General features: G+C 35.9%; 2 pseudogenes; both read left to right on the plus strand.

The window, feature by feature from the left end:
* Positions 1–2647: 2647 nt before the first annotated feature.
* Positions 2648–3676, plus strand: LOC106344838 (annotated as a pseudogene).
* Positions 3677–4889: 1213 nt separating this feature from the next.
* On the plus strand, positions 4890–11575 carry LOC106295392 (annotated as a pseudogene).
* Positions 11576–13326: the final 1751 nt, after the last annotated feature.

The raw sequence follows: 13326 nt of genomic DNA on the forward strand, positions 1-13326 counted from the left end.
TAAAGATGTCCGACTCTGTCCATCTAAGGGCGTCCGGCTCTTCAGCAAAGAACGTCTGGCTATTCTACTAGACGCTTACGGCTTTTAAGACTAAAAGGCGTCTAGCCCTTTCTTTTTGATCACAGGCTAGTAGAGACAAAAGATCAACCGGATACAAATGTATTGTAGTCCATAAGCTTGGGAGAGCCGAGATCTATGACCTAATAATATATATTTCAGTGTGTGATATAATCCACAGCAACAGAGGTCATGAGACACCATCAAGAGATGGATAAAGGACTACAATGTCGGAGATAGATATGGTACTGCCTAAGGCAAAGAAAGATCGATGTCCACATGAGAGATACATGAGAGTGTTCGGCCAGAGAGCCATAATGAGAAATTATAAAACTCACAGCAATGATCATTGATCTTGAACACTCATGAGACAAGTAGTGGACATGTATAGACGAGGTCTATGACCCAGAAATGGATCGGCCAGATCGAGACATAGGTTCATGATAACCATATCTAGTACATTGTCCATAAGTACTTATATTGTCCGATCAAAGTAAAGAGTTAACAGTAGACGATCACGTCTAGACTATGGACACATGCAAACACGATTTGCAAAGACCCAATAGTGATCCCCGAGAACAATATGGTTCACATTATTTAGCACACATGCCTTACCGGGACACTCGATGTCAAGAGACATGAGAAACGACCTAAAAGGTCGAAGTGGTCTAGATACGGCTTAGTAATGAACTTGGCCAATTACTTCCCATCCTATACATACAGGAAATATCACGCACAAGATGCGTAGAATGTAGAACCTACACTGAGGTTCACATCAGGGGGAGTAGTGCGTGTTGTACTCTTTTTCCTTCATCATGGTTTTGTCCCACTGGGATTTCCTGATAAGGTTTTAATGAGGCAACATGAAGCGTACTACAAATCCTGTATGGTTATGGCATCCAAGGGGGAGTGTTATAAATCATGGAGTGGATTGCCATTAACCAGGCCTGGTCCAAGACCGGCCCAATACCTAGAAGATGGAGAGACGGCCGAAGCCCTAGAGAGAGGAGAGAGAGAGACGACTTTAGGAGAGAGAGAGACGACCACAAAGCTTGGAGAAAAGGAAACCCTTTCCTTTTCCTAGTAGATGTAATCTTTCCATTATTATGTATTAGTAGTTTTCCTAATCCTAGTGAGTTTAGGTTTTGGATATTTTCCATTTATCTTTATCTTGTAATCCTTATATAAAGGAACCTCTATTGATCATTAAAGACACATAAATATTCAGTCTCTAGACTCTCTAATTACAACAACTAGATATTCTATTGACTTCTTAGTTTCCATAATCTATTTGTTCAAATGTCCATTGAGACTGAAGGCTCTTAATGTGAATTCTAAAAAATCTCATTCTAACCGATCATATGCTTTAGTGATGCATGTCTTTATCACCATATCATTATGTGAAACTCGTTTCTTTGATTTTAATTAGTGCATTAGGTCAAGCACAATTAGGATGTTATGAAGGCGCTTTGAGATTCAGATATTCTTTTATTGATTGTGGAAGTGATTTAAATCTCTGTGTACCATTAAATGATCACATTCATTTAGTACAATATGCTTTTTGGATTATGAAAAATATCTTTATATATAAAGTTGGGTTTACTCTTTCCTTAGAGAGACACCTCAGCAGACAGGTCACAAATTCAAAAAGTCATGTGTTGACACGTGTTCTTTTTATTGAACGCTTCGTTTCATTAATCGAAGTGTGCATAAGATGTGGGCCTGCGTTTTGTATGTGGGCTGTATGTCTTGCTCGACAGAAAGAAACTCTAAGCCTCTCAACCATCAGATTTTAGGGTTCATCCCACTTTTTTTTCCGCCATTGAAGAGATTGAATCGCCGGATAACAACTATTGTTCTCCCAACCATCAATGAAGATCGAGTGTTTCATGGGCTACTACGATTGATTCAATACAAGAGCAGATAGAATCCGTTGTCACTGTTTTGTCGATTTGAGTGCTTCAACCCGGGAAGGAATTCCGGCGCCGTTATGGTACTCGACTCGATTCATGAATTGTCAACATTAGTATCAATTTCCCACTCATCAATGAATACTCTCATTCAATGAATCCCCTCATTAGTTCAATTGTGTGAAGCTGGTACTATAAATATCTGTGTTTTCTTTCTGAAAAAATATCAAATCATTCTTTTTAATCACTTTGGTTTTGATTCTCTCAGTAACTAGAATGTCAAACTCCAGTCTGCTACTCGGTGATTTGAAGGCCGGCGGCGTTGACGTTCGTCTCCTGAGATTATGGAGGCTCACGAATGTAAAGAAGGCCGGCGAGGAGAAAACACATTATCAGCTTCGAGTTTTTTGTAGAGTTTATACTTTCTGATTTCATAGGAAAGCCCTCTACTTTGGTTTGTCTCACTTTCAATTCATCAGTCTGAAACTCTAGAAGACATACCTAAGTGAAAGCAAGACAAATCAGGTCTGAAATCTTTCTTCCTCCTCTCTTTCACCATAGTTCTGTTTCTTGAAACTATAACATCTTTGTTACTGAGCTGGGAAGCCGTGTGCTATTTTTAAAGGAATCATTTTAAATAAAGCCTAAACCTTTGCTTTTACTATCGAATTACTTGATGAATGTTGTTGTTGTTATTGCAATTATTTTGTCGAATACAAAGAAGAAAAGAAAGGAGGGGGCACAAGACGACTATTGTTAATGGCATCATAGAGACTGTCAAAGAATATAACTCTGTCCATGTTTTCTCTTTTAAAAACATGAAAATATCAATTTCAAGGAGTTCATACAACAGTTTAGACACCATGGAAGCTGAGTTTCTTTTTTTTTTCTTTTTTTTTGTAATTATGAATAGCTGGGTGTTGCTTGATTGTAAGTGAGATTAATATATGTCACATTCAGTCTTGATTTGAATTTTGGTTCAGGTTCTTCCTCGGCTAGAATAAAGTGATGCAGTTTGCTCTCTGGAGTTCTACTTCTGATGAAGTCCATCATGCCATCTTTAAAGCCTCCAAGGTTGTGTACTCTGCTTCTTACAATGGTTGTTTTATATTATTTGGTCTTTCCTCGCTAGTTGCGCTTTTACATATGTTTTGAAATTTTATTTCAGCTGCTTCATGGTGATGATGAACTGCTTATTACAGATATGCCAAAGGAAGAGGTTGAAAGGTATCATCTCTCTCGAAGACCTCCTTTTCTCATCTTGCTTTGGTGAAGACAGCAGTGAAAGGCTAAAACTGTATCCATCTCTCTCCCGCCTTTTATGTATCACTGTTGTAACTGTTTCTAAATGCTTCTTCTGGTTATCATTGCAGCTTATTTGACGCTTATGAAGATTCTGACTTTGCAAGGACTGGCAGTAGAAACGGTTTGTGACTAAAATTATTGCCAGCTTGATAAACATACAAGCTTGATTGCGTTAATCTTCATTACTGATCAACACTGTTTTGGTACTACTAATCAGGTTGAACTGAAGGGAGGTCTTCTAGAGCGATTCACACATAAGATGGAACCGTTTCTAAGGAAGCTAGGTATGCATGTTCGGCTCAACAAAAGGTGTATCTTGCCACTTTTAGTTTCCCTCTTTCACAAAGTTAATTTCTTTTCTTGATTCATTATGTAGGTACAACCTGATATTGGTCATGTTATAGCCAGATGTATCCCAACCAAAAATACGTTTGCGACCACGGTTAGCAATATTGATCAAGACCTTGCTCAAGAAAAATGTGTACCAAGAGCAAGGTGATATAATTTATATATATTTATATATTTTTTATTTAAAGTAATGTTATTAAAGAACATATGATTTTTAAGTGAAAACATAGGTCTGAGATGAATTATGAAACATGATTAGCAGGAAAGTTGGAAACGAAGACAGTTCCTGATAAGGCATGCAATGGCACCTCGATATTTGGCAGTTCGGAGGAATCGAAGATGGGTTTGGATGTGAGAATGTGTAATGGTAATGGGTTTCAAGGGGTTTCAGTTGGATTGGCAGGCAGTATGATTTATGCTCCTACAATCAAGAAGGATTATGTTGGGAGGAGTAAGTATGAAAAACAATGGGAAGACAGGGAACTTCAAATCTTTTACATATTTGTTTATGTTGATGTACTTCCTTAAAATTTGCACCGCCTCAGGCATTTTAAAGTGAAAGAATTATAAATCATGCTACAGCATCTTATCCTTTCCCTAACTAGCATCATAATTATGTATTAAGAAATAAGCAAAATATGGTTTCATAGCATCTGCATATTAACGAAATTAACATGATACTCAAAATTAAAACTTTACGAGAACTAAACACACAAAACATCATGCTTCGTCAACTGTTAATACTTTATAGTTATGCAGAAAAACTTTTGCTTAAAATATGCAGAAAAATGTTTATGTGTCTTATTCTACTTACTCTAATTGTAAATTTAAAAATCTATGTGCCTTATTGGTATAATTAAACTAAAATGAACATTGAGAAAGTAAATAATTATATATTTAAAATTTTATTATAATTAGACAAGTTGTGTGTTACAAAAAAAATAAAAAAAATTAGACAAGTTTATAATTATAAAATGAAGAATAAAATACATAGATAATATTGCTGTAAAATAATTATGAACTTTAATTTTACTTTAAGTAAAAACTAAAATAAAATTTGAAATAAATTTGTACTATTAATTTTACTCGCCCGTCCGCCCGCCCATAGAACGGGTTTACCCTAGTCTTATTATATAAAATAGAGCTCTTTCACTCCCGAGTGCCACCTACGATTCCTGGTCACAAATTTATGTGAGCGTGAGACGTGTACGTTCACCCAAAACACATCGTTTCAATTAAAGCTGTATGAATGTTTATGGGCTTCGTCTACGGGCTTTGTTCTTCAGTTCCAGGGGCCGCAGAGCTACCCTTCTCTGAGTGATGCGATCCATTTCTAGGGTTTTCTGATTCTTCGATCTAAAGGAGACGAATCTACTTAAATCGGCGTGACGATTCGGTTCACTGAGGGTTTCGATCATATCCTTACACCTTCCATCAATCGAAACGAATCCTTCATTTTTTGTTTTGAGAAGCATAAAGAATCAATATTCAGGAAGATCGTCGAAGGATTCTGACATGGTGGAGATCGCTCCTCCCACGTTTGTTTTGGGTTCGACAACTCTAGAAATCCAGAAAGGTTGAATCTCTGTATCTTTTTATGTAGTTTATGTACCCATTTTCATTGACTCCATAGATGTCTTACCTTGAGATTAAAAGTCTTTGAGAGATTTCGGAAACAACTCGAGAGTTCTCTGCAGATGTATAGATCAAGTTTCTTAGTAAAACCCTTTAATTGTTTGTTTTTGTTGTGTTTTTTTTTTGTTTTTTTCTGCTCAGGTTTAGTGTTCAACATGTTCTTTTTTTCTTACAGAACAGGACAGTGACCATGATCAAGGAGAGAATCAGAAACTGAGTCTATATCAAGCCTTGAGTCTAAAGACCCTCCTTGCAGATTATCTGCTTCTGATAGCTTACGAAGGTACACATATCTCCCAACACCATCTTATGTACACAAAAAAAAAAGAAGATCCCTACTCTGTTTGGTGTTGGCTATCTGAGTCACCCTTTGCTTATAGTTAAATGTATGAATAATAAGAAGGCCAGTTTCTGCATCCCAAGGATCGGGTGACTCATCATCATCATTCCCTTACTTTCTTGAACTAAAATGCTTCATAATATCTGATACTAAAGACTGTTGCAGATAGAATAAGGGGGTCTGTTTGAATGCACATAGTGGCTTTGATAGTTTCTGCCTTTGAGTTATCTTAGTGTCGTTACTGTGCTTCAGTGTAAACTTATATCGTTTGGGATAGTTTCTGCATCCCAAGGATCGGGTGACTCATCATCATCATTCCCTTACTTTCTTGAACTAAAATGCTTCATGATATCTGATACTAAAGACTGTTGCAGATAGAATAAGGGGGTCTGTTTGAATGCACATAGTGGCTTTGATAGTTTCTGCCTTTGAGTTATCTTAGTGTCGTTACTGTGCTTCAGTGTAAACTTATATCGTTTGGGGATAGCTTCTAACTTAAACGTTCAATCTCTTTATTTCTATTCATGTTCTTAGTAAGACCTTATTGTGTCTAATTAATGAACTTCTTACTGAAGCTTTTCTGGACTTTAAGCTACTGATGAATCTCATGTGTATTTGTGCTTCTAAAATTGGGATGTATTCCTCTTTTGAGTTTTTGTGAATCTATTTAAATGTTATTGGTCATAATTGGATCGTTATTACATTCGCCTTCAACGAATCGTAATTCACAATGTAAACATACATACGTTTGTGAACATACCTTCATACATTTGTGAAGCATTCATAGTCTTATCTATTACTCCAGCCTCCACAATAAGATTTTCTCAAGTAATGAAGTGTCACGTTCTTCCTTTTGCAGCTACATACGTTTGAGTTGCTATTATAGTTAATGTGCGCATTAAGATAATGCAAAGATGAATGTCTGAATCTCAGTTTTCAGTTGCAAAAGCTAAGGAAGATAATGATGAAAAGCATAAACCATCAGCTCGCTATCACAATGCTTCTCAGGTCTTTCTCTGACTTTCTCTTTCTCTATATTTCTAATTGTCCCAAAAATTTTAGGTAAGATAGACGATGCTATAGGAGATTCACTAATTTTCCTGGTGCATTTTTGAAGAATCTTCTGAACACATGTGTCCTTATATACTTCTACAATGTTTAGTCTAATGATGGTCCTAAGTGAACATACTTTTTTCTGGGATTACAAAACTTGATTTCCTAAAATCTATCTTCACTCTAAACTTGTGAAGAGTATCACTCTAAACAGCATATTTTGTTTATCTATGTAGTACATGGGATTTCCGTTACGTCTGGTTTCAATCGCTCTCTCTCTATGTGATCTAGCATATATGTGTCGTAGCTGTAATGTATTGTATGATCTCTCAAATTGTTCTGTAGGTTGTTATTAGATGAGAACATGTTAGTGTAAATTTGGTTTCACCTGTTGACTTCACCATTCCGTTCTTTCATGGTGTACAAGCTCCATGCTATCAACTGGTCTAACTATTTTCATTTGGTTTCAGTCTCAATCCGTTCATTCATAGCAGGAACTCAGAGTAGTTATACCAAGACCTGAGCTTTTACCAGGCTTACATGTTCAAAGAACCTACGATTACAGCCAAAAATGGTTCTTCCTCTCTGTATGGTCTCATGCTCAACTAACATTGGCCTCCCATTGTGTCCGGTGAGGCTCATTAGCCAAGCATCTGATATATTAGCTTAAACCTTACCGTCTTGAAACTCTCATGAGTCAACTATAATATTTTGGTTAATAATTGAAGGTAAGTTAGAATTTTTGCTGACAAAAAAAAGTTAAAATTTATTTATCATTGGTGCAATATGGGGCGTTTGAGAGATTTGTTGGGAACAAGAGGTTTTATGGATCTGGGCATTCCTGAAATTTCAACAGTTGCTGAAGCTATACAGAAACACAGAAGGAGAAGACATCGTGTTGTGATTCTGAACAAAGTTGAGGAGGAGATTGAAAAGATAAAATCTGCAAATAATAGTGCAAAGGACGTTGCAGTTTGGAGAAATAAAGCAGAGATTTATAAAGCTATGTTCTCCTCCCATAACACTTGGTTGTTGATCCGCAAAGAATACATTTTGCAAAGATGGAGCAAATATATATGGTTCAAACACGCCACGCCGAAATATTCGTTTCATGTGTGGATTGCAACGTTAGACAGATTGTCGACATGTGATAGGATGTTGAGATGGAATCCTGATATAGATCCAACTTGTGTATTGTGCAAACTGGAAGTGGAGACAAGAAATCACATGTTCTTCTCTTGTGCTTACTCGAGCCAAATATGGGGAACGCTCATGAGGGGTCTGCTTTGTTCGGGGTATACTGAGAGATGAGATGATATTGTTGAGTTAATGCTTGCGCAAGGTCAGAATCGGGTGAGGCTCTTCCTGATAAGATACGCATTTCAAGCAGCAGCTCACTCGATCTGGAGAGAGAGGAACTGCAGACGGCATGGAGGAAAGCAGCTTCCTCATGTTATGCTGGCTAAAATCATTGATAAAAATGTGCGGGACAGGTTGTCCACAATTCGGCGCCAAAGAGATCAAAAGATGGAGAAGAGAATGAGAATGTGGTTTGGTACAAGATAGCAAATTTAAGCAGTAGTTGTTGTAGTTTGCCTTTCAGTCTTTTGATGCATTTCATGTAAAAACGTTTTTTGGATGAATACAGTTTAACATTTATTCAAAAAAAATAAAAATAAATAAGCTCTGTTTTTCTATCTTCCATTCATTTTTTGGTCTACAGAAACAGCTCTGTGGTAACAATGCAGCCATTATCCGCAATGTGTGATTGGCAAGTTTGGGCATACCTTCAAATTTGTTCACTCCATGAGCTCTTCTTCTTCTTCCCTAAGCTACTGCCCGGTGGTTTCTTCAGTCACTGACATGCCCCTCACGCCTTACCCTCTTGAGTCCTCATTGCTCAGCACATTAGCACCCACTTGAGTCCTCATTGCTTAGCACATTAGCTCCATCATCATCATCCTCAGATGAAAACGCACAGAGCTTCACTCTTCGAGCTCCAAACAAACTCAAAACCACAACACAAGTGGTGGCTCTGAACCGTTGCTGCTGAAGTCTCTCCGTCTTCTTCTTTGACAACGAGCCTGCAGCCATTCTGATCCTGCTGAGACCAAAAAGAAGACCCAGTTAGCATTGAGTTTAAGACTTCGAAGTTTAAGATATAACGCTCAAAGGAGAGAATCTCGCTCTACTTCTTCTATTGTTCTATCTATCCCTCTTTTCCTTTTATCAAACTTGCATGAACTGAGGAACATGAAATATGTTTATAAACTATAAACATGTTTGGGACCAAGTAAGATAGATTGAACTATAATGAGTTTTCTTTTTTTATATATGAAAAAAGAAACTAAAAATATTTGTGTAAAGCTTTGAAAAAAAACTGATCATTGTAATTTTTTATGCATAATTCTTGCATTTCGTTACGTTTCTTTCATGATCAAAATTTGTGTAATGCTTTACTACGAATCTCATTAACTTTATATTCTTAAATAGTATGGATAAAAAAAATTACAACAAATAGAAACATATGCAAATTGTTTAAAAACATCCATATAAATATACTATTACGCAAGAATGCACTGCACCAAAATTATATTAAACCCACCAATTGTTTGGTCAATAGTTATTACTAAATCGAGACGAACATAACAAAACCAAAAAAATTTAATCCAACAACATATTCGGCTATTTAAAAACGTTACACACGTTTGTCAAGCCCAAACAAGACTACATTAACAAACGTAATAGTCCAATGTCTCTAACGGCCCTTGATTTGTTGATAAAATGCGCCACTTACTACTACAAACATAAAACACCGTGATGGCGTGATATATCAAAATATCAAATGCTATTGTATCCAGAAAATAGAAAATGTTTTATAGAAATTATGAATTGGATTAAAAAAGGTCAACTATAGTTTCAGCAATGAAATGAAAATATAAAATATATATAGTTTCATAGACCAATATAAAAGAACACGGCAAAAAACACATAAAAAATTAGATTATTAAAACAAATAGATTAAAATATGGAAAAATTGGAAAAAATAGACACTTTGAAGTTTGATTTGTCTCAATAAGATTTTTTGAAGATTTTTTTGCAAACTAGGATTTTATTTCCTGTTAATACCATAATACCCTTTTAATTAACCAAATAATATGAATTTTAAATATAAATTATAATTTTCGTAATTTATTTAATATTAATTAAAAAACTAAAAAAACAGGTAAAAACAAAAGGAAAAAAAAGAACACGGTTAAAGGGTTTAGGGTTAATCTAATAACCTATTTTTTATCTCGTCTTCTCCGCCTTTTTCTCTTCACTCCTTCCATGGCCATTATCGGTTACGAGTTCTTCATCAGGGTTCCGCGAATCCTTTCGTCTCTAACCTCGTTTTGGTCATTTTACTCTTCGTACTCAAACACTACATCCAACGAAATCGAATTCTTCTTCCTCAACGAGTTTCGGGTTACGAGTTCTTTGCTAAATCGAAGTGTTCTTCCATCAATTTCATCAAAATCTCACGTTTCTTCACACTAAGTATGTGATTTCTTCTATTGAGTCTCTTAAGAGATCCCTTCTCTAAACCCTAGATTTGATTAATCTGCTTTTGAATTTATTGGATTGCAGAGTTTTATGATCTTTAATCTGCTTTTGTTTTCCTCCTCCATTAACGAGTTTTTTGAATTTATTTTCTCCGGAAAACTTGTTTCATTTCATATCAGGAGAGAGTTTTAATCCCATGTAACTTTCATTTCACTACAGGCTGCTGCTGTCTCTGTTTCAATTGGTAACGAACGTTCACTTACGAGATCTGTCTTCAAGGTGATCCCTCCTTTCTCTCTCCTTACAGATTCCTATTTTCTCTAGTGTTTAGTAAACAAAACAAAAAGCTCTCATAAGGTTAACCATGACCTGTCTTTGTACACAGAATCTTTGGATTCTATTTTCTTTCTCCTGGCTCTCCAGTCACATTCCTTTAGATTATGTTTGCTTGATTTTCTCATTTCATCTGAGTTTGATCTCAAACCGTCGTTTGCTTGTGTTGTGTCGCTTTTCATCCTGCAGCATAACAATAGCATAAGCTTCAACACCAAGTCATGGTCATCTTCCTTGGCGTTAACCCAGAAAACAAGTAAACCAGGAGCTCCGCACAATGTGCGCCTTTACTCTATTGCATCAACGAGGTATGGAGACTTCTTTGACGGTAAAGCAGCGAGTTTGTGTGTACGCAGAGCTGTTTATTACGATCCCGAGACTGGTAAAGAAGACCCTTCAAAGAACGGAGTCTGCAGCAACTTCCTATGTGATTCAAACCCGGAGACAAGATTCAAATCACAGGTATGTAATCTAACTTGCATACATATAGAACCATTGAAATAAGAGTTATGTTTACTTAAAGTTTAATTTTCGAATCCAGGTCCATCTGGGAAGGTGATGCTACTACCAGAGAATGATCCAAACGCGACGCACATAATGATAGCAACGGGAACATGAGTGGCTCCTTACAGAGGCTACCTACGTCGACTGTTCATGGAAAACCTCCCAAACTACAAATTTGGCGGCTTAGCTTGGCTCTTCTTAGGCGTGGCCAACACCGACAGCCTTCTCTACGATGATGAGTTCAGCAAGTACTTGAAAGACCACCCGGATAACTTTAGGTTCGACAAGGCGTTGAGCAGAGAAGAGAAGAACAAGAAAGGTGGGAAGATGTACGTGCAGGACAAGATTGAAGAGTATTCTCAGAGAACGAACCATGTAATGACATGAGTCATCAAGAATAATCTTATCTTAGCTTTACATGTGCTGCCATAAACCCCAACCAAACGTTTTATAGAATAATTCAAAAGATATTCTAACCGGTCTAACCAAGAAAAATGTAGGTTATTTTTTGTATGAATTTTGGAAAAACCATACAGTTGTTGGAATATTGCATTTTTGTTGTGATTTATAGACTGTTTTGGTCTTAAACACACAAATAAGCTGGCCCGATTCGAGTTAGAATTTGGTATGGTGTATAAAAGCAAATGTGTGCATGCAGAAACCAAACCAAACCGAGATTTGGTTTCTTGTCTCTGAAATTCGAACAAAGGAGAACTGGTTATTCAAATCGATATTGACTCGTATGCGATCTGTATTCTTCCACTTCTGGCCATCATTCTTTGTGCATACGATATTGACCGTTAAGAACTGGTTCATCCTCAACATTACTTGAATCACACGGCTCCTTATTCAAATCGATATTGACTCGTTCTTTTTGATTTACACCCAAACCAGAGAACGTGACACACAAGGTAGTAAATCAATCCCTCTTTGCATACGCCACAAAATTAGATGCTTGCCGATCATTGGTGATAATAATTGGAGGATTCCCTCTTTGATTCACCATCGAATAACTGAACTCGGTATTAAGAACATTATGGTCCAACCAATAATATTCCTCACACACGATCCTCTTGAGCTTCTCCAATGGAGTAGTAGTTTCTAATGTTACCATTCGACCACGCCTTGCTTTGTCTACCACCAAACTCCACTCTTCACTGCAACTAGACACTCATTCACCAGATTTAACATAGATTAGAACCATGTTGTATTGATAGAGAGAAGAGATGACTTTGTGGAGGAAGAAGAGAGAAACACAAACGAAGAGAAAAAGATCGTGGGAGGAGGAGGAGGAGAAGAACGTGGAGAAAATATTCTCAAATATATTTTGAGAGATTTAGGGTAGATTTAGTTTAGATTTAGGAAACTTCTTTAACCGAATATGGAAGTTTCCCTATTTTCACGATTTGCCTAGAATATGTTCACTACCTAAGCATAACACCGTATAGTAGGTGAGAAATGTATTCTTCCTGTAAGCGCCATATAAGGTAAAAGGCAGAACAAGTTATGTCGCGTAATATAACCAACCTATATCATTGAATTGTGGCTATATATCGTTATCAAGCTGTAGGTAGACCGAAGACTTAAAACTTTGCTAGAATATACAAGAAAAGTTAGTTTACGGTATATACCCTTGATATGTCTATGTTTAAAACTTAGAATTAGACATATAAACTAGGTAGATTAACAGAATGAGTATTCTAACTGTAGCTAGAAGATAAAATAAAATATTTTTCCAATTTTTTTTAAAAAAGTTTAAACATATATATTGTCATACTTATGTTTCTAACAACTTTCATATTTTTTTACATTTTTAAATTCGATTTACTATTTTTCCCATTAAAGAAGGGTAAAACATGTCCAAAATTGCTAAAAGTATGAGAAGTCTTATTATGACAAACAAAAGTTCAAAGTGTCATTTTTTCAATCCCCTATATATTAATTGAGAAACATTTGAAAAATTAGAACCTTAATTTTGTATTAATTAAAAAAAACCCCAAATCCTAGGTGGCACTCTAAATGCCTTCTAAATTTCATTTCAAAGAATTCTAGAACATCTAATATAAAGCGTAGTTTAATCTAATGGTGTCACATTATTCCATAATTATATAACACTAGAAAACATTATATTTACCTAAAATATATGAAATGTGTATTCTTTCCTTAAATAAAAGCTACGGAATTACCTAATATGATTTACATATATACGGGAATTAATGATTATGAATAATAAAGATTTGATAACAATTTTTGCATCCTTCTTCATTTTTGTTTAAATTTATATTATTAAAAAAA

This window comes from Brassica oleracea, chromosome C5 (genome assembly GCF_000695525.1).
Source record: "Brassica oleracea var. oleracea cultivar TO1000 chromosome C5, BOL, whole genome shotgun sequence".
Classification (NCBI taxonomy): Eukaryota; Viridiplantae; Streptophyta; class Magnoliopsida; order Brassicales; family Brassicaceae; genus Brassica; species Brassica oleracea.